Genomic DNA, 26,332 nt, shown 5'->3' with positions numbered 1-26,332 from the left:
TTAGTTATTCTTAATCGTGTGAACTATGATAATATTTTAAAAGTAGCTTAGATAATATGTACTCCCTTCTGCCTAATGAACATTCATGTAAGTCAGTAACATTTCCTGAAATACTTTCTGTTTCATATCTCACTCCAGAACAATTGGTAGGATCAATAATGGGCACAGCTGTTTCCAAGAGGAGTGTAAATTTCTGGTTGCTCAATGCTGGCATTGAATTGGAGGTTTCTAATTTCATGAAGCACTGCCATAAAAAAGAATAAGAATTCTGTCTGGAAGCATCAAACCATTATTCTAGGAAGAAACTTGTTATAACTAGAATTAACTAGATTCTGTTTTCGTTTGTATTGCTAAAGCAAGTAATATTTATTCAGCTTCTCTCAAGTGGGGTATTTCTGAAGAATTTCATTGCTGTCTTGAGAAGCCACAGAACAAAAAATAAAAAATATATTAAATATATGTAATTAAAAAATAAAAAAATCACTGTTTCTCATGTGAAATACCCACGTTATTACTGTGTACTAATTTTGTATCTGTATCTTAATTGTATAACACAAAAGTTCATCTGAGACATCAAAAATGATGGGAATGGGAAATGTCCTTATGAATGATGTATAAATACATTGCTATTTACTATATCTGTCAATTTTAAGGCTCTTTTGTAGAGAGATAAAGTGAAAATAAGAAACAAACATACAATAATATAGGCAGTCAGGTTAAATGAACCCCTACTAACATCAGGTCAGGAGAACAGACTCCTTACATTACTGTTCCTTTCTAGGGCTTGACATATGTAAGGAAGATAACAGATATGTAGAGCTGAAAATTATTTCTTCTTTAGGCTTCTATGGATATGATGCTATAAGGTCATTATTACGTATAACAATGGGCAGCTAGGTGACAACACTCATAGTGCATGGGGCAGGGTAAGACTACTGGACATCACAGATGACACTACAACACTTACAGTGTTATTTAAAATCAAGATCAATTGAGAAAGCAGAAATGGAATTACAATCCCAGATGCCTTTTCTGCACCTAAAATTTGGTTTTATTCCTAGAATATATTCTTCTACATGGTAGATTTATAGAGAAATCACACTGCTCTATTTTAATCTTCAGAGAAAGACTTCATCTGAGAGCACTTCAATCTTTCCTGCACATGTTTTTCAGATGGTGCAGCATGCTGCCTCTGGTGTGCCCTCCTGTACCACTATATCCACCTCCTCCATGATCATTTTGGGATGATTCATTCTTCATCCTTGCATCGATGAATCACTGTGCCCACAATCCACATGTGCATGTCAGAATTAAAGTTTAGAAATTGGGGGAACAAGATGACAATGTTCAGAAGACATGGTGTTACATAAATGTACTCTTGTACTATTTTCATTTGTTTCATCTTTGAAAGTCAACAATGAACAAAATATTGCCATGTTTGTATATGAGAAGCAAGGTTTAGCAGGACACTGTTCATATCCGACCTATGAATTGCCCCATATGTATTTTTCCAAGGCTACTTGAAATTTTGTTGTTCAAAATACAGGGATTTTTTTCTTTAATATGATTTATAAATTATTTAATTTATTTATTTATTTATGAAATAATTGTATTTATTTCCCACGATTAGTCAAATTCTGTTGTACCAAGCAATGAAGGCATAGGAAAAGACAGACTGCCACCTCTAGTATAAATAACAACTGTGATCCATCAGACTGTCATGAATCAAGTCAAATCAAATGAATTCAACATCACTAATGAAATAAGTAGAACTTTAAATTATGTTTTCAAAGCTTCCATGATCAGGATCTACTGAACATGTTCAACAAAGTAAAGAAAAAAGTTAAGTGGTATACTCTCTTGAAAGTGTCTTTGCTACACAAAGAATTATCACAGCATAGAAAGTTATTATTTAAAGTTATGTAGTGACTTTCTGTGCCCGCTGTGGTCTCTGGATGACTGTAGAACAAGAAAAACAAGCCAGAAACTCTAATGATTCTAACAGGAACAATGTCTGAAAGCCACAGATAAAGTCATGAAGCAATTATTTGTGTCACTGCAGTTGATCCCTTCTGCCAAATGATAAGAAACTTTTGTTTATCACAGAATCACCGGAGGGTTCAGACTGGGAGGGATTTCTCTGGTTCAGCCTTCTGTTTACAGCATGGTCAGCTCTGGGGTCAGACCAGGCTGCTCAGGGCTTCATTTGGTCTGGGCTTGGAAACCTCCAAGTCCAGAAACTGCACAACCTCCTTGGGCAACCTGTGCCAGTGCCTGAGTGTGCTCATGAAAAAGCAACCCCTCCTTACATCACCTTCATGCTCCCAAAGATGCTCTCTAAGAGGACTCATTCTGTGTTTTTACTAATGTGTATAAATGTCTGATGGGCGGAAATAAAGAAGATGCAGCGGCGATCTCCTTAGTGATGTTCAGTGATAGGATTAGAGGCAACAGTCACAAACTGAAACACAGGAAACTCCATTTAAATATAAATAAAACCCACCCTTTGGGTGGGGGGGGGATGAGATTGGTCAAACAGTGGACAGGTTGCCCAGATAGGTTTTTCTTGGAGATATTGAAAACTTGACTGGACACAGTTCTGGGCAACCTTCTATAGGTGACTCTGCTTTGAGCAGGGAGGTTGGGCTGGACCATCTTCAAGGGTACCTTCTAGCCACAGCCATTCTGTGATTCTATGACTTCTTTCAAGCAACCTTTTTCTCAACCCTCAGCCAGAGTCGGTTTCCATCCTCTTGCCTGAGCCCCTTTCAAAAAGTAGCAGCCTGTGCAACCTTGTGATGAAGGCTGAGGCAGAGAAGGCATTGACTATCAGTTATAGGGTTACCTAAGTGAAGGCAGTTAAATGCCTCCCTGACATCCAATCCCGTCAGATCTCGGAAGCTAAGCAGGGTCAGCTCCGGATTAGTACTTGGATGGGAGACCTCCTGGGAATTGCCGGGTGCTGTAGGTTCTAGTCTTGAGGAACTTCACTGGCACTGTCCAAGCTTGCTCGGCCGTGGCAGATGAACCTCAGGACTTAAAAGGTAGGGCCATTTCTGCGCACGCTGTGCCTCACCTAAAAATCCACTGTGCAGGCTGGAAGGGCACACCAACATGGGGACAGCCCTTCCCAAATCTTCATTCGCGAAGCTGAGCCACACACACCCCTAAGTGAGCCTAAATTTAGGCTTTAAATCTAGGGCTAGGCCTGGAGCTGTCAGCTGACTTGAGCTAGGTTGAGCTAACAGCTGACAGTTTCTAGCCAATAATATTGTATTCCATACCATATTATGACATCATTCTCCAAAGGAGTAAAAGCCTGGGTAGAAGTGGCTTGGGCAGTCGTTTCTTAGCCTTCCTCTTGGGAGGATGCAAGATGCTGTCTGAAGTGGGATGGGTAGGACCAGGCCCACCACTGGTTCACCAGTTATCTCAGGAAAGTAAAATGTGTTGTTCTGGTTCTCTCCTTTCTGCTTGGGTTTGTCTTCTGGGGACTAAGTCTTCTAAAATAACTTGTAGTTTAGATAGTAGAATTTGTGTTTGTTAGGAAGTGGGGAATTGTTTCTCGTTGTTTCTAACTTGTGTGAATGTGTGTTGTACTTTTCTTGTAATTTTCTCTTTCTTTCTGTAAAAATACATGTGGTGTTAGCATAAATGTAGTTTGAAGGGGTTTTTTCGCTCCTTCTTCTTTTCTTCAGTGGGCAGAAAGAGGTTTTTCTCTCTGTACTTGGGGGAGTTGGCAGTTTGCTAGCTCAAACCAAGACACTATCTCAGACTAATATGTGTCCAGTGTCACTAAACCAATCATTCTATTCATTCCCAGCCTCACTTTTTTGGCCTTTTCCCCAGTAGAATTAGCTTTTTGTTGTTCTTTCTATCCTCTGTGAACATCACCTCCATCTGAGCTTTGGCTTTCTTGATAGCATCCCTGTATGCCTGGGAAATGTTTCTAAATTCCTCCTTTGTAGCTTGTCCCTGTTTCCCTCTTCCACATGCTGCTCCATCACCAACTCCTTGTTTAGCCACACCAGTTTACTGATATATCTTTGTTTTCCTGAGTATTGGAATGGATCATTCTGCCCTCAGCCCTAGTCCATCTTTAAAGAACTACCCTTTTTCCTCAACTCCACTTCTCTGATCTGCTTTCCACAGTGTCATACCTAAGAGTCCTCTGATCTGACTAAAGTCTGCTTGCATCAAGTCCAAGGACAATGCTCTGCTCCAACCTTATTCACTTCCCTCGAGATCTTCAATTCGGTGATTTCATAGTTACTCTAAACCAGTGTCTCAATAATTTCAGTGAGCTCCACATCTGATGATTCATAGCCCTTTTCTTTTTTACTCTCTTCATCATAGCCAAAAGCTAGGTAAGGACTGGGATGTTATCATCAGACTATGATGAAAACAAGATGTTGAGAAGCATAAACCAATAAACTGTTCTGTCTACAGAATCATAAACTGCTTTAGAGGCAACACTAGAATTGCACATTACATCATCTAGTCTGAATAATATACTTAGATGCAAACCATGAATAGTAAATTTTGAACAAATATTTATAAATCAACTGACATTATGAAAGCTTCAGAAATTATTGGTATGTATGAGACTAGCTATAATTTAAAGAAATGTTGACTTTCTATCTTACATACCAACTACTTCACTGCTTACAGTGTTTATTATCTAGGAATTTCAGAGTTGCTGTTTTATTTTCCAAATTGCAAACTGAAACCTACAAGCTCAATTTGCAATTTGAATTTGGAAGACTTCTACGCAGATCACATAAGGAAGTCAACACACAATCCAAAGTGTTGCATGACCACTGACTTCATACAACACTGAATCAGAGATCCTATTTATACAGAGGTGTTTTTCTTCAGGTGAGCAATCACCTTAGGGCAAATGAAGCTATAAAGTTGTTGCTTCCCATAAAAGCCTTGTTTATGCAGAACAGGGCACAAAGGTGGTTCCATTGTGGAAATTATTTCTCCTAGTTTTCTGTTTTCTTAAAACTGCTATTGAGTGGTTGAAAAGACAGCTATCAGACATTTTTCTTTAAAAAGTAAAATTATCCCTTTTATATTTCTGACAAGTAAAACACCGGTGGTGGTTTTACTTCTTTTTTCATTCTGTGGAACAGAGTGCCGTGTAGTCATGACCTGAAAGGAATCTTAGTGAATATAATTTACACTCTGTGCATTTAATCCCAGCTTTCTTAGAAAGATATTCTGCCAAGATTTCAATCTAATAAATATTTGGACACTGCTGGTATTTTCAGAGGCAGAGCTAGTAGGTTTGGGATTTTATTGAAGATTTCAGTTAAGGGCAGGCAGACATTTTGGACTCTTGCATGAATGTGTGAAGAACTTACAAACCCTCAAAACCAGAACAAATATTTCCATCTGCACTGTTTTTGTGTCACAGCCTACTATGAGAACATGCTGCACTGTGAATTGAATGCTGATTTCAAACAGTATGAGACAGCAACACAGTGAATGTCTTTTGACTAATAAAATAGGGTTTTGAATGGTATCACTTCAAATGAGCATATATGCATATGCTGTCTTTGAAGATTTAAGAAAACTCCAAGCAGTCAGAAACATCAGAAAAGTCTACTATTGCTTAGAATCAAGGTGATAAATTTGGCTCTGGAGGTACAGATGTAACGTTTTCTTGCTGTGTGGAGATTTTTGTTTATCTCCACTGTACAGTCAGATGAGAATACACTTGACAGGTGTGCAAAATCAGATAGATCTTTTTCATGGAGGTGAATTGTACTGCATGCAAACTTTCTTCCAAGTAAATATTAATTAGCTGCTTTTATTGAGATGTAATCATGCCACTGGAATACATGACATAAGAGATGACACTGAGGTCTTGAAAGGTGACACAGACCTTGTCTACTGAGTCTTCCTGAACTTGATTTTCAGATATTCCACAATACAGTACAGAGAAACTAGTGTTAAAAGACAGTGATGGGCAGCTTCACCATGACACAGAGAAGGTAAGACAGGGGAAGGCTCATGGGGAAAGGATCAGGGGAGCCAAGGATGACCTGAAAAGAGGCACTGGAAACAAATCTGTATTGTGCAGGCAGTTTGGGCAAAATCCCCCCACGTTTAGCAATTGTTTCCAAATTTCCTATGAAGTGAATTTTAAGGGATAAGTTGAGCTTGTGCAGAAATGCAGCCTGTGAGTAGGAAGCTTTGTCACTGTGGTGCTTTAAAGGTGGTTTTCCAAGCACACTTTGCGCTATGAAAAAAAGGAAGTATTTCTAAAAAGGAGATATGAACAGAAAAGGGCATTATGAATATTAGGAAGCAAACCTTTTTATCCAGAATTAGATGATTTTCTTGTCAGTTCAAATAATTAATCTAATTAAAGTTTGACTGAAATGCAGTTCAAATTCTATACCTTTATTTTCTTATATGCACAAAGTTCACTTTATCCTCGTATGTGCAACATCTGTTGCCTTTATCAAAATACCATTTCCATCTCCAAATGCAAAGAACCCTCCTGAGTCTATACAATTTATTATGAATGTCTTGTTTTAAAGAAAGTTCTCATGAAAAGTGCCACACAGGAATGCATGGAAACCAACAGCAACTCAGAGTTAAGAAAAATGCATCTAGGAAGAACAGGATATTAGGAGTCATTTCTTTTCCAGTGAGAGTTTGAGCAGAGATTTCATCCTATTTCATTTTTAGGGAACAGTGTTACCTGGTTCTGGATGTGACATTTTTCATGTACCACATAAATTTCAGAACTAGACCAAATAAAATTATCAACAAGGACTTTACGAGAAGTAACATGCCTGTAAACTCTACCATAGTAAATTGGATTTAGCTGATCTAAATTTACATTTTAAACTTATTCAACAATTAATACTGAACATCTTCATTATTTTTTATTTGACAAAGCCATATAGAACCAATCAAGATAAAAGGCATACACATATAGTTGCAATTACTTTATATGCAGATATCCTTAATCCTGGAGGCTCTTTCTATATTGAGTTTTCCATAGGTGTTGAAACACATCTCAGTTATAAACTAGATAAAGCATGGTGGGTTTAGTATAATTTATGTAAAAAACTTTTCTTTTGTGATTGTTTTAAGTATATAACCATAGCAACATGGAGTGTCTGTCACTTTTTCTTTCCTCACTCAGTGACATTAACTTTGAACTGTGTTCTCCTTCTAAATAATTTCTATGAACTTCTAGAAGAATCAGCAGAAACACTTTTAAAACTTCTAAAACTCATTTCAGTCATTAAAACATGTACATTAAATTAAAAAGCAACAAGCCTACGTGCATTTCTACTATATTAAATTTAAATTTGGAGCTACATCACAGTCTTTTCTCTGGCATTCCTTCCTAGTCATAGATGCAATAATGCACTTCAGAGAAATAAAGAGGAATCCAGATTTCAAGCATTTTAATTTTAATTTTGAAAGTGAAGGATATGGCTTGAAAGACTCAATAAGCTTTACAAAATTAAAATCACCACCCCCCATGGTTTTCCTGTTATTATGTAAGATAAATTAAAACTTTATTCAGTTCTCCCTTATTTTTAGATAAACATTCTGAAATTTTGGTTTGCACCAATTGGTTTGATAGACTCCAGAGACAATTATAATATTTCTATATGACTTTGCTGATGTGGAGTGGTTTCAGAGTTTCATTGGCAGTAACATCAATGCCAGGAGCCTGGGCTCTGCAGCTGGCACTCCTCTCCCTTCAGTGGTGGCCCACAGAGCACCACACATCTCAAGCCAGCCCACATCTGAATGTTCTCAGACAGCCTTTCCTCATGTGGGTGCCTAGACATATATCTGCACTGGGAACTTGGGGGATTTCTGTTGAACTGCTTGGAAAATCAGTGGATACTCTCATCAAAGCTTGTTCTTTAGGTTTTGCTTGTGCATTTAGCTGGGTTTTGGTTACTTATTAATCTTCTTATCTCAGATATGTGCTGTAACTCATTTTTGTCAGCATGAAGTTGAAAAGTGTCTGAGATGTACTGGTCTTTTCTAGCACAAGCAATTCTATACTGTGTTTTCATAATGAACTTCCCAGTGAAGTTGTAATGTTCTCCGAGACCATGTGGGAAAGTCTTAAATTATTCAGCAGATTCATTCTCTTCTTTGAATTTGCATAGAACTTGTATCTCAGAAATGAAACTTCAAGAAAGGGTAAAATGTTTATGAAATTTACTGGCCTGACATCAGTTTTTAATTTCATTCAGGACAAAATTACTTCATTTTCTTTTGGCTTTGGTACTTAAACATTATCTCCCTTTTGATCAAGTTTTAGAAGTAAATGGTTTAAGGGATGTTATGTAGCAGGAAGGAGACTCAAGCATGTTCTAATGAATGTTGTCAAGGATGCCATTAAAGTCAGGGTAAACATTCAAGCAGTCTTTTACTACTGAAAAAAACCATCTACCGGTGAGACTATTGATGGGCAGTCCCTTCATCCTCACATTAAATCAGAAGAGTCTGCTGGAGTATTGTCTGGCTGAATCGTCATAAGCTTAGTTGTGATATATTGGTTATGGCTTAATGGGAAACATGTACTTGGTGGGATGTTGCACATAATTTTCATAGGCAGGTATTGTCTTAGCAAAGTAAATTCTACTTTCTTCTCTTGGAGCAGAAAGTACAAATTGGCTCATAATTATAACCTCATCTATTATATGAAACAATATATTAGGAACTAAGTGATGTAGATTTACTTCTTGGATCTGCCATTGATCTGCTGGGTAATAGGAAATCAGTTTTCTTCCTGTTTTCATTTCCCCTCTTTTGTTTTGTGTTGCATCTGGTCCAAAGGAGCTTCAAAGGAGGATTTAGGCTTTTTGACACCTTTGTTTCTTCGAATTGTTTTGTCCTGAGAGAAAAGAACCAAATTTAAAGCAGAGACAAGATTTGTTCTCATTGATTCCATGAAATACTAAAGATAGATTTAATTGTAAAATGCTATTTTCCAACATTGATAATTATTTTAGTCAGGAAATATAAATTTCAGTGCTGCAATTCACACATATACTTCTTTAAAAAGAAGCAAACAACCAGCAAAGAAACAATAACAATAAAAAGTAGTTCTATCCCCTTTGTAGTCAATTTTTAAAAAGAAAACTTAATGACAAATTTCTTAAATTACTGACAACTCCATGTACTTCATCTGTTCAGATTTTTGTGAAGTATGTTCAGAGAATTTTGCTTAGAATGCCAGGTGCCCATGGATAACCGATCATTCACTGAGATATTCTACCACATCAACCATCTTGTCATGTGGAAAAGAAATTATTTGCTAGAGCAGCACAAGAAGCCTGTTTTGATTTCAAATAAGCTGCAGAGAGAAAAAATTGTCTTCCTTGAATGTCTGGTTAATACCTTATAAGAAATAACTAGAAGTATCACTGTCCTCTGCCACAATTCTTCTGAAAAAAAAGGTCAAGAGATTTTGTGGTGTTTTTCATTTCTTTCTAGCTAGAGACACAGGGCAAGCTGCCTAGTCCTCTAGAAATTGATGGTGATATATGAATTATAAATGACAGATGGGTGCCTTAGTTTGCAAGGTCATAATAAAGTCAGGCAAAATGCAAGAAGGCAATGCTCACTGTGTGGCTGCCCTATGTCAGTGCATACTTGCAACTCAGCTGTACTATTGCTCATAAATAAAGAGTAAAGAAACAGAATTTTGAATGTAATTCCTAGCTGTTTCACCATAATTGCCTACACAATTTCATTGCTATTACAGCAGAAGAGGAAGAGAGTTTTTGAAGGGTGAGGGCTACAGTACTTTCTTTTGAAATGCAAATGCTTGATGATGGGGAAGAACATGGAGAAAACTTACCAGCTATATGAGTCTTAGGTCTTGCGTTTTAGGAGGGACAGATGGTCTTTCAAGTCTTCTCTAGGCTTAACTTCATATGATTCTTTAAATTTTATGAAACATTTTTAGGTATCTGATCTGGTGGAACTTGAATGAAGTTAGACCCCAAAAACACAATACAAGTTGAAAACTAATCCCCTTAATTCAGTGACAATTTATGATGGGTCTTCTAGGGGCAGAGACACTTTGGTGCTTAAAGTGCTCCTATGTAACAGAAGCTCCATGTCATTAATATCTCTCTAAAATATATGCACACAGTAGCATATTTCATGCAACTTCTCAGACACATACTTCTTCCCCTGCTCTGTCAGTAAGAGGTCAGAGAAATGCTCTGATGTGGAACGTCAGTGGAAACAGTTACCCAGCTTCTAAACACAAGAGAATGATAACAAGTAGCCTTTAAAACCAAAAACCGAAATGCAGTTGCATAGTTGAATCTGTTAATGTTAGCACCTGTGTATATCTTCCTATATACATGTATTCCCTGTTTAAGCCCTTTTTTTAGTGAAAATTTTTGGTGCACAGCTTTTTCAATGTTTTGTGTATTGTAGACTTAATATACTGTAGACTTAATATACCTGTATAAGATCTATGATAAATGCTACATCCCTTGAAATAAAAATATTTTATAAGAAGAAAATTTCTTTCTACAGCACAGACAGTTTAGGAAGAAGAGGAATTTGAAAATGGCATCTTCAAGCACATTGACCTTCATACTGTGTAATATTTGCCATGACAGCAATGAAAGGAAACCATAGGCTTTGTGATGTGGTACTGAAAATTCACGAAGGAAACAGATACATAGATAAATTCCATTAACCAGTTTTTTATCAGTATGAGGCTGTCTCAGCCTGCAAAAAATGAAAATAAAAACCTACAACATATGGCCAATTCTGCAGCCCAGTCCTTAGTGCCAAAAGCACGGATGTCAACACCTCTTCCTTGGATGTCTCTGAGTGGGCAGCAACTGACTTACTCTTCTGGAACAAGAATATTGTAAACAAGTTCCTCCCTGCCCCTTCTGGGATGCTGAAATTGGAAGGAACAACTGGCTTTATGATAGTTCACCTGAAGGCCATGGACAGGGCTCAATTGTCTACTGTAGCCTGTGGTTCTCATTTTAAAAATATATAACAAACATATCACTGATTTTTTTTTCAGACTAAGGGAGCAAGGGAAAGAGCACTAAATGAGCCCTAAACAATCCTGGTAGAACCCCAAAGTACAACTGATACCTCAGTAAATCCTTTAACATATGGAATTTCTCCAGTAGAACTCTCAGTATGAAGATGCTTCATAGTGTGTTATTTTGACTTAAAAACAACTTCAGCCTCAGGAAAACAAACAAATAAAAACCTCTTTCCAATACCACTAAAGCTGGATGAATGTTCGATGTTTAGGGAGTGAATAAATGAAGCATTAAACAAAGAATTCTGTTTTGGGTTTCTTTTGTTTGGTTTTTTTTTTTTTCCAAATTACCTGTCAGTTAAAATTTACTATGGAAGTTGTTTTAGTGAAATAAAAATAATAAAAATATTCTGCTATCTGATGTATCTCTTTTGTCTCTTCCTTTTTTTCCCTGGTCCACAACCCTTCCATAATTTCCCACCTTTGGCACTTCTTCTAGTTACTACTATCTCCTGTTCACTTATTTGTTGCAGACCTGCAGCCAAACCTCCTGCAAAGGAGCAAAGCCTGCTGAGGTACATTATATATTTTTCATTTGTAGTTCCAGCTAGAGGGTGCTGAGGATCACAGTTTCACTAAAACCCATAAGCCATAAAAAAATAAACTCAGTCAAAAATTCAATTAATATTTTTCTAACTAGTCTTGATTTTGGAATCACATATAATCAGAGAAACACAGAATTATTAATAGGAGCAGTACCTCTGCAATGCTACAGTGAAGCAGTTAGGCAACTTCTGTGGAAGATGATGCTGCCAGGGTTAATCTCTGCTCTGCCTGGTTCAGATCAAGGCTTTGAACTTCATTCTGCTAAATTCATCTGATTCAGAAAAAGTGTTAAATTACCTAGCAGAGTGCTTCGTCCAACACTTGATTGCTTTCATTTCTTTTTTTTTTTCCCCCCTGGAGAAATTTATCTCTCCCATTCTGCTTTACATAAACACTAAGTTTGTTACTGAGTAGTGTCAAGCCCAAGATCTTCACCTGCTTGTTCTCAATCACAAAACAGGATACTGGAAAATTGTATAAGAATATCATTCCTAGTATCATTTCTAAGGAATGACTGAGTTATTTTGCTGAAACTTTCAGTCAGAAAAAGAAGACAAAAACCCAAAGAAACTAAAACTAGACTAAAAAATTAAATACAAAGAATTAAAGTTCAACAAAGATTGGACAATCTCAGTTAAAGATGTTGCCAGTAGCCACAAAGATGATGGAATAGTTTAGGCACATGTGTATGTATCTATATTTGAATAACATTCCTGAATCTATTATTGATTTATTTTCATTAATACATGTACTGTACATTATACCTCAAAACTGCTCAGATGATTAGAAAAAAAAACAAAAAATGCTTTTTGGAAATTGAGAAAATTAGAGCTTTTAGAAAGAAGGGAAGTATTTTTAATTATAAATCTTTTAAATTCCTAATAAAAAGTCTTTCTGAAAACTTACTTCATAGACAGTTGCAATCACTTTCAAAATAGCTAGAATTGCCAAAAGTACCAGCCATTTTTCTTATAGATTGAAAAGGCAGGGAAGTTAAAAAGGATATAAGAATAGACAAAAGGAGAATAGTCTCTTTGTAGAGCTTGCTTTATAAATCCCTTTGCTTTCTTCTCAAAAATAGACAGTAAGGGATTCAACTTTAATGATTTAACAAAAAATTATGAAACGGGTAACTCTGCAAATCTTTATGAAGCAAGAGAATTAAGCACCAAAGGATGCATTGTGAGTGACAAAGAGAATGAAGCTGAATGACACCAGACTAGCAGTTATCTAGTAATAGGCTTTTGGGTTTGCATGGCTTACATGTGTAAGGAATGAGGCAGACAGGCTGTTGTAGGCAGCAACAAGCATATGGTGGGTTGGAGGACCCCTACATACACAATGAGTGTATGTAACCCTACATATACAATCAGCATTCAACTCGCAAGGTCACTCAGCGATGGGTCTCACTACAGTTCCATCTGCAGACTCGTCACTCAGACTGCAAAAAGTGTCTCATCCAATTTCTATATCAGTCTATTTAGAAATGAAAATGTAAACACATCTCAGAAGTCATTTCAGCAAAGTGTCTTGATTGCTGTATTATCCCCTACAATCACACTAGTGGGCTGAGGGCTGGAGATACAGAAATACAGATGCAGATACAGTCTGGACAAGACTGCTTTCATAGAAATCCCATCTGCCATTTCACCCATGTGTCATCTTATTGCTAAGTCTTCTTCTCCAACAATTCATTTGTGTCTGTAGTGGTAAACTGATGAGAGTCAGGGCCCAAGTTCTATTCCAGGGAGTGAATTCATCTTTATTACATATGGAGAGCAATTCCTGGACTGGGATAACACCTGAGCAGATTCTGGGTATTTGTTTGTGACACTGACACTTGTCTCAGGCTAAAATGTTGAGACTTGTGTTGACAGTTGAACAATATGGGCAACTATATGCAGGTGCTTGGACTCATGACCTGAACCTGCTTAATTTATTAGTTTAGTCACAACCTTAAAGACTCAAGCTGTTTCTCAAATTCAGATTTAACACCATTTCCCCCATCGTTCCACTGAAGAATGGCTTGGATGGGCGTACTCTTCACAGTGTGAAAAACTCTCTTGGTGGCAGGTCCAGAGAGTGGCGGTGAATAGAGTTACGTGCAGCTGGGGGTTGGTCACCAGTGGTGTTCCCCAGGGCTTGGTATTGGGGCCAGTCCCATTCAATATCTTTCTTGATGTTTTGGATGAGGGCATTGAGTGCATTGAGTGCATCCTCAGTAAGTTTGCAGACGACACCGTTAGGTGGAAGTGTTGATCTGCTGGAGGGCAGGAAGGCTTTACAGAGGGATTCTGACAAACTGGATCTATGAGCTGAGGATCAAGAACACCAAGCACCAGGTCCTGTACTTGGATTACTGTGCACTACTACAGGCTTCAGGCAGAGTGGCTTGAGAGTTGCTCAGCAGAAGGGGACTTGAGGGTGTTGGTTTACAGCCAGCTGGATAAGAGCTGGCAGTGTGCCAAGGTGGCCAAAAAGTCAAATAGCATCCTGTCCTGTATCAAGAATAGTGCATCCACCAGGACTAGGGAAGTGATCCTCCTGCTGTATTTGGCACCAGTAAGGCTGTACCTCAAGTACTCTGTCCAGTTCTGGGCCACTTATTTCAAAATGGACATCAAGGTGAAGGGTCTAGAGAATATATCTTATGAGGAGTGCCTGAGGAAACTGGGAATGTTTGGCATGGAGAGGACTGAGGAAGCTCAGATTAGATCTCATTGCTCTCTACAATGACCTGAAAGGAGGTGGCAGGGAGGTGAGGGTCAGTCTCTCCTACCAAGTCTGAAGTGAAAGAACAGGAGGCAATGGCCTCAGGTTGTACCAGGAAAGATTCAGATTAGATATTAGGGGTTTTTTTTCCCACTGAAAGAGTGGTTAGGCATTGGAATAAGTTGCCCAGGGAGGTGGTGGAGTCATCTCTATAAGAGTTCATGAAATGTCTGGATATGGCACCTAGGAATATGTTTTAGGTGTGGTTATGGTGGTATTACATTTATTGAGCTAGGTGATTTTGATGGTCTAATGTAATATTGTTGTTTCATTCCCTAGCTGCTCTAAACTACTTATCCTCCTCAACCCTGATGGTGCACTCTTCTCAATATGTTAAGCTTCAGAAAAAGGAAGTAAGTTGGCAAAATGTATCAGTTCCTCTTTACTGACCTGTCTACATATAGCAGAATTATCACAAGAAAACTTTCTTAGAGGACATCCTTTCCCATATTGAGTGGTTGCTGGAAGTCGTCAGGAATCTTGGCAAACCACTGCCTGTGGATTCTTCAGTCTTAATGAATAGAGTGGGAATGGACAGATTTTCCAATTCAATCTAAATATATCTGATGCCTTTAATCAGGAAAGAATGAACTGAAAGCTATCCCCAGCCCTCACCCTAAAAATAAATCCAAAATCAAAAGCTCAGCAATTGCTTGCCCAAAACTTATTAATAAAATATTATATGGAATAGAATCAAGGGAAATTTTGACCTTGAAATTATTATCTTTGGCTCCTCTGACAAGTAGAAGCTGTTTTGTAACTTTTCCATACTACAATATTTTTTGTCCTTGTTTCTGGCTGATGCATAAGCAGTGACATCTGAAGGCCAAAGGCCCAAATGGCACATGCAGATGCAAGCCATGCATCATAAGGGTTTTACATGTAAAAAGGCAAGGGCTGATGAATCTCACACAATCTATCCTCCTTATCTTGCTCTAAAGTACCTCATTTGTTTAGTGACCACCTTGTCATATATACTGTAGATGTACTACTATATTTGTCTAGAATGGCAGCTCAATCTCATTCTCAAAGTCAATATGGAAATCAATTCAAAAAAGTCACATAGACATCCAGAAACTTTCTGTTTCTCTCCTTAGTCTATAAGATTCTACATAGAGGAATTCACATGAAATTCAAGATTTCATGAAAATGTTGTGTTACATTTTTTCTCTTGATCTTTTTTCATTTCTTTGATGTTTCATTTTCTTCATCTTGCACTTGGTGTGTACACAGTGCTTAGCTGTCATTGTCCTCTGCAAACAAAAAAGGAAATGCTGTCCCTTGACACAGTATGTAGGTCCCTCAAGGTGCACAGTTTCCAGCTCCTCCTTTTTCTACCAAATGCAAATGACTTCTGGGTGCCTTAGCCTCATATCAGCCCATTTGAGTGCCTAGCAATCATGCCCCTACCTGAAATCACAATCCTAATTTTGAAACATCCCATCACTACACTCTAAGCATCTTCAGTAAGAACCCTTTTCTGGACTTGGGAAGGTGATATTTCCAGGGCCTCTCCTTTATGAGGTCTGGCACTGGTTTGTGGAAGAGAGAGGAGTGCATCATGTAGCTATTTCACACACTGTTCACAAGAGCAGGGTGTGAAATAGGCTAAATTGCTGGATATTTTTGGGTCCCTTCTTTTGTATTGTAAAGCCAATGTTATCTTTCTCTCTTACATTTCTCCCCAAATACATTTGGTGTTGAGAGGAAAAGAAATACCCTCTCTGCTTCTTTTATCATAATGGACAAAAATATCCAAGTCAAGGTGTTTTCCTGAAGGCAGAGCTGAAACTTGCCAAAAAGTTGTTAATTCTCTCATCACTGTGGAACTCTTGACCATTTCCCCAGTAAAAAAAAAAATATTATCTGAGGAAAAAAGGGTCAGCAACAATTCTGTGATCCATAAGTTTCCAGAATCCTACATATTCCATGACTGTTATGAGAAGAAATTACTTGGTTCATTGTCATAAGAAAACAGCCCAAACCCGAAACAGAGGGAAATGCTGATTAACTTCTATGAGGGAATGCACTGAGTGGAGACCACCATCATTGCACCAGAGGCTTCAGAAAAAGACTGCAGTGAGAGGAGGCAACACATATTTTTACATTATCATGCAATAGTGTTTGCACATAACTCCAAAGTGGTGTCCCAGTGCAGTCCCAGTAGTAACATCATTGTTCAACTACAAATTTTTTTCCTCTGCAGACCTTGGTGACCTCCCTGAGGATAAAAAGGTTAGTAATCTGATAACTGGACAAAGCAACACAAACTTTCCACCATTTTGTAGAGCAGATTGTTGTGTGATCATCTGGAGCAAGCAATCAGGAAGAAATGTTTTCTTCACTCTTTACAGCCATAAGTGGAAATACTCCTGTCCTAGTATGTCTATAATGCACTCTGTTTTTAAAATAATGTATTTGGCAAGTAGTTAAACTGAACACAAATTTGTGTGTGTAAGGTTTCTGAGGTGGAAGCATGGCTTCTGAGACAAAAAGAAAGTGGATGTGCCATTTTGAGTGACCATCTAGGAATGTGAGTGCCAATCCAGACCTAATCACTTGGAGAGGAACCATAGTTGGCAAGACGACCCTTTCTCCCTGAGATACCCATAGGAAGCCCTGCAAGAAGAAGTGTCTGTATGGGTATCATGGGAAAAGGGAAAGGCTGGGTCTCAAAATATGAAATCTTCCAGGACCTTGAGGATAACATAGACATAATTTTACTCTCTGTGTATCCCATGTATGTGTTTTGTGAAATGTTTTCTAGTAACATAAGGGTTACCTAGACGGTAATTTTGCAGAAATTTTCAGTACAGGAAAGCTCACTTTTCTAAGGTTTCTTTTCAGCATAGTGTCAGAGGAAAGCTCTACATATGTAGTCTTCTTTTTCTACTTATTTGTGTAAACATATATATTTTTTCCCCTACCAATTATTCAAAGGGACAGCAAATACTCATCTCAGGAAAAGGGTGATAATCTGAATGTGTTACATTATTTCACTATGATTGCATTAGCTCGAAAACGGATAGACAGTAAAATTTGATCTGACTATTCATTATCCAGATCTTGTCACTATGGATTAAGATGTTTCTGATTTTAATTTACAAAGAGGTGGGGTTTTTTTTCTGTGTTTATTTTACCCTTCTATCTATGCTACTGAATTTAGATGAAAGGACATAGTCAAACCAGTATTTATGTTATTTTATTTATTATGTTTGGCTTAAAAGTAAGTCTTTTCCCTTTGAGTGTTAATAAAAAAACTTGCTCCCTCTTTGTGGAAAAAAGTGACAAAAGAGGAAGTGACAGGAATTTGTATGATGTCAATATATGTTTTTTGATATATAATAAAAAAAAGTCCTGAGATGTTAAAAGCACCAACAAAATTATGAGTGAAAATTGTCTTATTTGAAATTACTACAAAACTCAAATATTTCACTTAAATCTGAATTTTCTTGTTTGGAAAAAATATTTTTTTGCAAAGAAAATTACCCCATTCATTTCCAAAATACTTAGGCTATGATCCATTCCATGGTTTAATCAAGACCATTAACATGAACACTTTAAAATAATTTTGTTATGAGAACCTGTGTTGGTTTAAAGGTGAACCAGCAGGGGAAATGAACTCACCACGAGAGAGATTATAAGTCAGAGCTAAAATTTAATAATAATATTACAATAACAACACTGACACAAAAAAGGGAAATTGCTTTCAACTCACAAAAAGCGAGCAGTATAACCCAGTGTCCTGGGGCACAAACCCAAGGGGGTTTGTTAGCCCTTGTGCTGAGACCCCTGTGGCTCCCCCAAGTCCAGAGCAAAAGGAAAAGAAAAACCTGTTGGTGCAGGCGAGGGCTGTAGTCTGGGTGAGAGCAGTAATCTCCTCCTGTTGAGGTCTTGCTGCTGCTCTGGATCCGACAAGAAGTTGCCAAAGTTTTCTTACCCACCACTTATGTACCCTCAGGGAGCACTCAGTCCCTCCCCCTGGGCGGGGACTCACACAATGGGTGATTAACTCTGGAGCCAGGAGGTATTGAACTGTTGATGGCCCATTAGCAGTCACACCCCCTCAGGCTGGGTGTGAAGGTGATAATGACTCCCTGGGCAGCTGCTGCTAATGGTCCATTGTCCTTGGGGAATGACTAGAGGGGGTAGAATACACAGCTTTGATCACCCCACACAGTGTTAACTGGTCCCTCCTGCTGAACGAGGACAGAACTGCAAATGTTTTTGCTGGGTGAACACTTGTTTTAGAGACAAAAATCCCGATCAGATTCATTGCAGTATCCAGGATGCACTGTTCCCACTTTATATTTTATGGGTTGGGCTAAGTTGCTCAGAGAGCTTTGATGTCACACAAATGATCTGTCCCTGCTGGTTGGAATCTACTCTCTGAAACCATTCCCATAGATGTGATGCTGGGAATGTCATAACCAGCTCTGCTAGGACTTGTTCTATTTTAAGCAAGTTCAGGAAAATAATTTGATTTCTTTCCTTATTGTATGGATTATGAGCTGACCATATTTCTACCATATGAATTTTAAATGACACAGTAAAAATGAACATGATTCCAAATTATAGGATACAGCATAGAAGCACTTGGCAGAGTGTCTTTGAAATATGTAAAATTCCTGTATAATTTCCCGCTTTTTATGCTTGAAAACTGCAGTAGGCATAGTCTCCATATGCTTCTCTGTTCCATATGCAGGGCATGATGTATAATTCCAACTTCAATTTAGAGGTGTTCTGCTGATAAAGGATAATGAGCTACCATAATATAGCAACATAATTTATGAATAGGTATGAAATAAAGGTTTACAAAAGAAGTGAAACAAACAAGGGAGCCAACAAAAGCAACAACAAAAATCCTCCTTCTACAATTTTGGTCTCCATGGTATGCCCTTGAAATTAAATCAAATTCATGGAAAGCGCTAATATTGGAACATTGTGAACCAGCTGTTTCTAACAGCTGACTAATTAGTCTGTGTACGCAGCAAATCAAAAATATTTGTTACCTCTTAGGCAAAGTAATCCTACAGGAATTTGCATGTCAGTACAATAAACTTTGCCTGAAATAGAAGGGTATGTCCTGCCTGAGGCAGCAGCTCTCTGCAAAGGTGTGCAGGCGGGGAGAGAGGACCTGGCCCACACCTGAGTTGCACCATTTCCCTTATCTTCACCCTACCAGCTTCTCCACCATTGGTTTGGAGTGGTAAGAGCAAATCTCCAAAGCCCTAAAGGTCCACTTGCTCCAATCTTTTTCTGATTTCTTAGTGATGTGAACTGAAGCTGGAAAACAGGAAGGTGGAAGGGAATGTATGCTGACTGGAACTTGCTACATAAAAGTATCTTTCTGTGACCCTGGCAACATACTTAATATTTCCTTATCGAGCAAATCTTTATTATGTGACACAGGACTCAAGTTAATCTCTGCCTGGAAACCTAGAAGTGACAGGAAAAGATTTGATGTTGCAGCTGAATCTGTTGCAAGGAAGGTGCCCATGGCTAGCTATATCTTATACAGTGCACATCCTTCTTCTTGCACATATACACCAGAAAGTTACCCAATTGCCTATACTATAATATTTTCGTCATGATCTGTGATGGATCAGGGCTGCAGAAAACAAGGGTGAACATGAAGCAGTGCTACAGTTGAATTTTCAGTATCTTTGGTGATACATCTTACTGAAGTGCTTGTGCATGGTTGTGTCCAGACCAAGAGACAGGTCCACCCCCAGGAATCTCCTTCACCCCAGTGCCCTGGCAGGTGAAAAGTCTGAAAAAGTGTAAACTCAGACTGAACATGCTGGAAATCTCTCCTAACCTTTGGACCCGTATGTTCCTCTGGGGCACTAGAGGTGAGGGAGAGGAGTAGTGCTTTCCTGGGTCTAGATCCTTGTGGACTTGGGATCTGAGACTCTCTGAGACTTGTGGAGTGAAAAACAAACTTTGTCTGACAAGACTCGATAACTCTAAGTTCTGATTGTGGTTGGTAACCTCTGGGGCTAGTGTTGTCTTTTGTTCTACATTTGTACAGACCCTGTCTAAATGGGGTTCCAAGTACATGGTTAAGACTTCAATGTACAAGAGAAAATCAAATGAATAAGGATTGTAGTACTCACTGCTTGGGGCAATCTGAGAAGAAAGATGTTGACTCTGCAGTTGTGCACACTCTGGTAGATCTTCAGTCTTGACCATGCCAATGTTAAGACAGCTAAGGGATGAGATAACAGGTCCTTCACTGATTGTTCCTCCCAAGGAGAGTACAGAGAAGTGGGGAATCCCCTCTAATCCCCTCTTTAAAGCCAGCTGGAACATAGTCAAGTAACACTAAGGAAAGGTGGGGTTGCCAAGAAAACTATGGGAAAGGACAAAAAGCTCCAAATATCTGTGTGACAGAACTTATAACAATGTCTGTGGCTATATTGAAGTTGAAGTTATGGGGTAATTTGGGACCACCATTGTTGCAGAAAAACTATGTGTGTAAATTTATGTGACCAGTGACCTGAGCCAGTAAGGACAAGATAACTGAATTGCCTTCACTATACAGCTGAGACATGGTTCTCTGTTTTGGCCCTCCCATGGTGGGATCCAAAATACAGTGAAAATGGTCCACCAGTAACTCCCCCTCTGTTATAGAATTTTCTGTGCCATTAAAGTAGAGTAATACTGATATAAAATGTCAACCATAGGAACAGTCATGTAAAAGTAGTTGTTGTTTCATTGAGAAAAATTCTTTCAGGAAAGATTATCAAATATGACGTATTAAGACAGTGACCACAAAGCAAATGTCCTTCCCAGATTTTCTTTAGGTTCCCTGTTATGCAGTTCTAGGTCTGTTAAATTACATGCTATCATGCTGAGTAATTTTTACTCTGCTTTGTTCATAAAACCAGTGGAAAACAGGAAAGCAATTCACTCTTTGAATCTTATTTTTAGTCTTCCTGGGAATTCTTAAGCTGCAGAGGAATCACAGTTTTTCTCAACTGGAAGTTATCTGTGGCAATTTTGTCAATTATTTTTGTACATTTGAACATTACATTAAGAAAATTAAACAGCTGCAACACAGTAAGGTGAACTTCATGCCTTTAAACAGTGAACAATATTTAGAAATAAAAATAAATCTAAATGTAAGAACAAATACCTTTATGTGATGGACTTAAGTGCCATAATTTGTAGTCAAGATAGCATAGTCTTCATCTACACAAATACAGTCTGGTACCTTAGAACCAATGCTGGTGCAAATGTGTCTATATAGGTACAGCTAACTCCCTTAAACACTTCAGAGGCAAAGAGCATCTTCCTTCTGCTGTTGCAACTTGATGAAAGCTCTTTATCAAAATGACATTGCATGAGAAAATGCTGTAAAGTTCTTTTAATGATTTTAAAACATCTGTTTTAAATGTCTTAGATTTAGTGAATATTCACTGAATCTTAGTGAAAGTCCTAGGAAATTCTTACAAGGATTGGTCAGACTTGCTGATGGGAAGGTGAAGTCTTTAGTCATGAGAAAGTTGATCTGATTGACAGCTCTTAGTTGAGGACCTCAGAAAAGAAAGTTTCTTTAGATCTGCATGTTTTACTTCACAATAAGTATTTAAGAACCCTTTAAAATAAATCTGCAGAATTTATATTCCAGATCTAAAATATTCCATATTATGTCTATTTTCCCTGTTTCTCTTCTGTCATAGATGATAATGGATTATGAGCTATTGTGTAGAAAAGCAGATTTGAACATCATTTACAAGGGAAAATCAGTGGTTCTTATTATTGTGTGCCAGAGATAGTGCTCATAAAGATTTTTTCACCTGATGACACAGTTGTGTCTGCAACGGTGGCAGTGGGTTCTCCAGACACAGCTATAAATCAGGGGAGGGTTGGCCCTCATAAACTGAGGGCTTTAAATACAGGATTCAAATATTGCAATAGGCCTAGGAGGGCCATGACTACAGAAAACTAAGTGAAGCAGCCTTAATGCACCTGAACAGCATGTACATCTGCAGAGCACTTGTTCCTTTTTCTATTCTGTATAATCACTGACTTATAGAAGTAGAGGAAGACGAGAGATCTCATAAGATCTTTCACTCCAAATGTCATTTCCTTCTATCCTGGTTGCACAACACACAAAGTACAGCAGATTTTGCATAGTATGCACCAGGGCTCAGGGAAAGCTCCAAAGTCAGCAAGAGAAAAATGTGTGATAGGTGATATTTTCCTCTTCCTGGCTCCTATCTGAGCTGCTGACTCAGAATAAGGTCTGAAACTTGCACTTTATGCAGCAACAAAATGCCTTAAAAAAAGTAGCCAGTATCTATTCACCTCTGTGTGATATGGTCTCCTGACTTCCTCTGAGCTTCTGTCAGCTCAATTAACCTGTAATTTGGGACATAAAAATACAGGTTGGCAAAGACCCCTTGATAGCCATTTCACGTCTGACTATGGCCATCCCTTGACTGGACTTTAAATAGGCCATCTGAAAATACTTTCCTCTAAACTTTTCTTTCAAATGACCTACTTGAGAAGCTCCACTGTACCTTGCTACCAATTATTTTAGTATGTCATGATTCCTATAGCAAGAACATTTTCCCTAATATTTAACCCAGATCTCCTTTGTCACAGGTTGTGATGTTTTCTATTTCTGCTGTCCACCACAGACACAGTGAACAACTGAACGTTGTCTTGTTTTTAAATCCTTCATACATGACAGAAGAGACCTTTATGTCCTGTCTGAGATAAACTGAACACTTTCAATCTTTTCCAACTGGTCATGCTTTCTTAGACAATTATTCTTTCTAATATCTGCCCCAAACACTTGAATTCATCTACATACCTCGTAAAGTGTTTTTTTCCAAGAAATACATAGTGTATAGATATAGTCAAAAGAGTGTTGCCATTGTACAGAGGAGTCCTGTTTTGGTGTAAGTTTGATACTGTGTTTTCTTGAAAATCAGGGAATGATTGTGAATATGTGAGTCCATGTTTGTCATTTTTCTTAAATGTAAAAAAAATATGATGGGGAAATTTTGGGAAAAATCAGTATTGTCTTTATTTGAAAGAATAGAAGGATTTAGATTTTAGCAATGAATTTAGAAGAATCTCATCTGTAAAACTTGTCCTTGTTAAATCATATTCAATGTCACAAATGCTTATATAAGCAAGGATAATTAGTACATCTGTAATCACTTTTACTGTCAGTCTATGAAAGAGCTGAATGCTTCAACTTTAGCCCTTTAATCTAAAGAATAAGTCAGTGTTATGTAATCTAAACTATAAATATTGAACACAAAATTACCAATTAATGTTAGGTACTAATAGGTCTCTAGGAATAATAATAATAATAAATTACAGCATTCTAATTTTAAGCAAAGTTATTAACTAAGTGTTGGGTTTGCAGAATCTTCATTAGAACATCACCCCATTTTTTTCAGCATGTGTTTGCACTATAAATACTAAACAAATGTTGACTAACTCTGAGTGGAATAACAGTTAAATTTTTACAGCAGTAAAAATAGTTCCTTTGACTACCATATAGAGCTCGAAAATAAAAGGAATGCAATATCAAGGTGATGCTGTGAATGACCCCTCCCCCCAAAAACAGGACTTCAAGCCACGTTAGTGTAGGGTAAGATAAAAAGTAAAGGTCCTTTAATATCACAGGGCCTACAGCCCACAGGAATACAGGATGACATGCATGTGCCCCAGTTCTTGTTTCCATGGCTTTTATAATAAGATCCCTCCAATCATTGCTTTACACATTTCTCAGTCCAGCCTCAGTCCCACCCCTGGTCCAACCCCCTGGAATTGGGTCTGGGGTCGTCAAGACCCTCTGTCTTCATCAACTCCTCTTCCTCAGGCACACAAAGGTCTCTTGGAGTTCATCCAGTTCTGACTTTTGGGTCACTCTGACCTATGTTTATGTTTCGTTTTGTAGGCCTTCTGATATCCTTCAGCTCTTTACCTTGGAAAGGAGTCTAAACAAGATTAATTAACTAAAGGAATTTGAGCTCCCTGTTCTGGGACAGGGGTAGTGATAGAAAGGCATTAAACTGTTAGAAATATTAACCCTCTAAAAATCTACAACTACTGTGTTCCTAAAATCTACAAAATGTGAAAATCAGAACAAAAACCCTTTTGGCATCAAAGGGAACAATTTCTCCTGATGGCAACTTCAGGAACTATGCCCTTCATGTACTGGAAAACTCTGTTCCATAATTGCTTCTTAAATATTGGTATGAAGACTCTTCAAGGTACCTTGACAGTCACTTCTTTCGCAGTTATTTTTTAGGAGAAATAGCATCCAAATTGATTTCCAGGATTAGCCTCAATTTGATTCTCTTTCATATGACCCACAGCCTGTTGTACCTGAATAATATTATTTTAAAAGATATTTAAGGGTTTTTAAAAATTAAAAAGGCCTACTCATCTGTAGGTATTTTTCCTTCTGAAGAAATTAAATATATAAAGTTATTTTGAATGTGGATGAGCTTTTAAATAAGTTTAATCAAAACCATTGATATAGTAACATTTCACTTTCTTGCAAAATCTATTTGATAGAGAAATTTAAATGAATAATATCTTTGTTGTGTCTTTAGAATAGCTGAACTTCTCTGATTTATACACCAATGACTATGTAAAGGTTCCTCAAACTTGTAACATTACTTCTAGAGTATTCCTGTGATGAAGTGTTCCAACCTCAATAACTTTTTATTCTGTTATAAACAACTATTTGGAAAAATGTCCTAGTTCTTGATGTTGAATATTGTACCTCTATTTTGTGAACTCCCTTCATTTTAAGATTGTAAACAAATAGACCTCTGCAACAGACAATGTTAGCCAAGTCATTCCTTTAAGGGATTATTTTAGACATCTGCACAGCAAGTAAGCACAGTAAGGCTTATTTACACACAGTCATTGAAGTAATCATTCCACTGATTTATAGGATAGCAAAAGGTGGTTGAGACACAGACCCAGCAATTCTGAGCTGAGGTTGAAAGAGAGGATTTTCTATCCTGCCCACTCCACAGCCCCAAAGGTATTTAAAAAATCAATTGAAGGATTTTTTGCCATAACAGATAGATACGTACAGTCCTACATCCTGGATAATATTGATCTCTGATGCTGAGTCCCTATTTTTCATACCCTAATCATAATAAGTATTAGAAAAGGTCTTAATAATATAGTATTTTGACATTGCTTCTGTAAAGGTAAAAGTAAAACATATAAAATTTTTTTTAAACTAAATTGTTAGGGCAATGCTGTGACTAATGCCACCAAAGGTTTTGATAGTGAAATGGGCTAAACGTTAATGTGCTGGCTTGGGGACACAAAAGTGGGGTGTAATTTTTATAACCCTTGAACATATTCTGATTCCATTGACATGCTCTATTGATATTCAGAATTTCTTAATTTCACTTATCTTAATTTTTAAAAAATTACACCTCTGCAAATGTGAGCTAGTTATGCAAGCTCTCACATATAGGTATTTCCAGAAAGTTCTAGGTCTTATACTAAGATGAAGCCTCCAGGTCCTGGAGGTGCCTGCTTGTCTTTACTGTCTCTAGAGGAAGGAAGTAACTAGTTTAAATGCAGAAGTAAGTTCTAAAACTGAATAGCATTACCATTTGCTGCTCCAAGTATATCAGTGTAAACAACTAAAAATTAAAGTATTTAAACTCAGTGTCCACTTTTGAAATGTGGGAAGTTTTACCAAAAAGGGCAGAAGAAATTAAACCAACCTTTGTTTTTCAGTTACCATCGCAACCTGACATAAGTCAGAGAGCAATCCAAAAAGTTATAAAATTAAGTTCTATCTTCATGGAATTTATTTTTCTTAGCATACATACATGTTTAAAATGCAGTTGTAACAACAAGAGAATAGCAAGAACACTTAGATTGTGATATTGGTTTTACTAGTGTCTATGATATTAATGG

The sequence above is a fragment of the Pithys albifrons genome, chromosome 1 (assembly GCF_047495875.1).
Source record: "Pithys albifrons albifrons isolate INPA30051 chromosome 1, PitAlb_v1, whole genome shotgun sequence".
In the NCBI taxonomy this organism is placed as follows: Eukaryota; Metazoa; Chordata; class Aves; order Passeriformes; family Thamnophilidae; genus Pithys; species Pithys albifrons.
Note: the sequence above shows the minus strand (reverse complement) of the source record.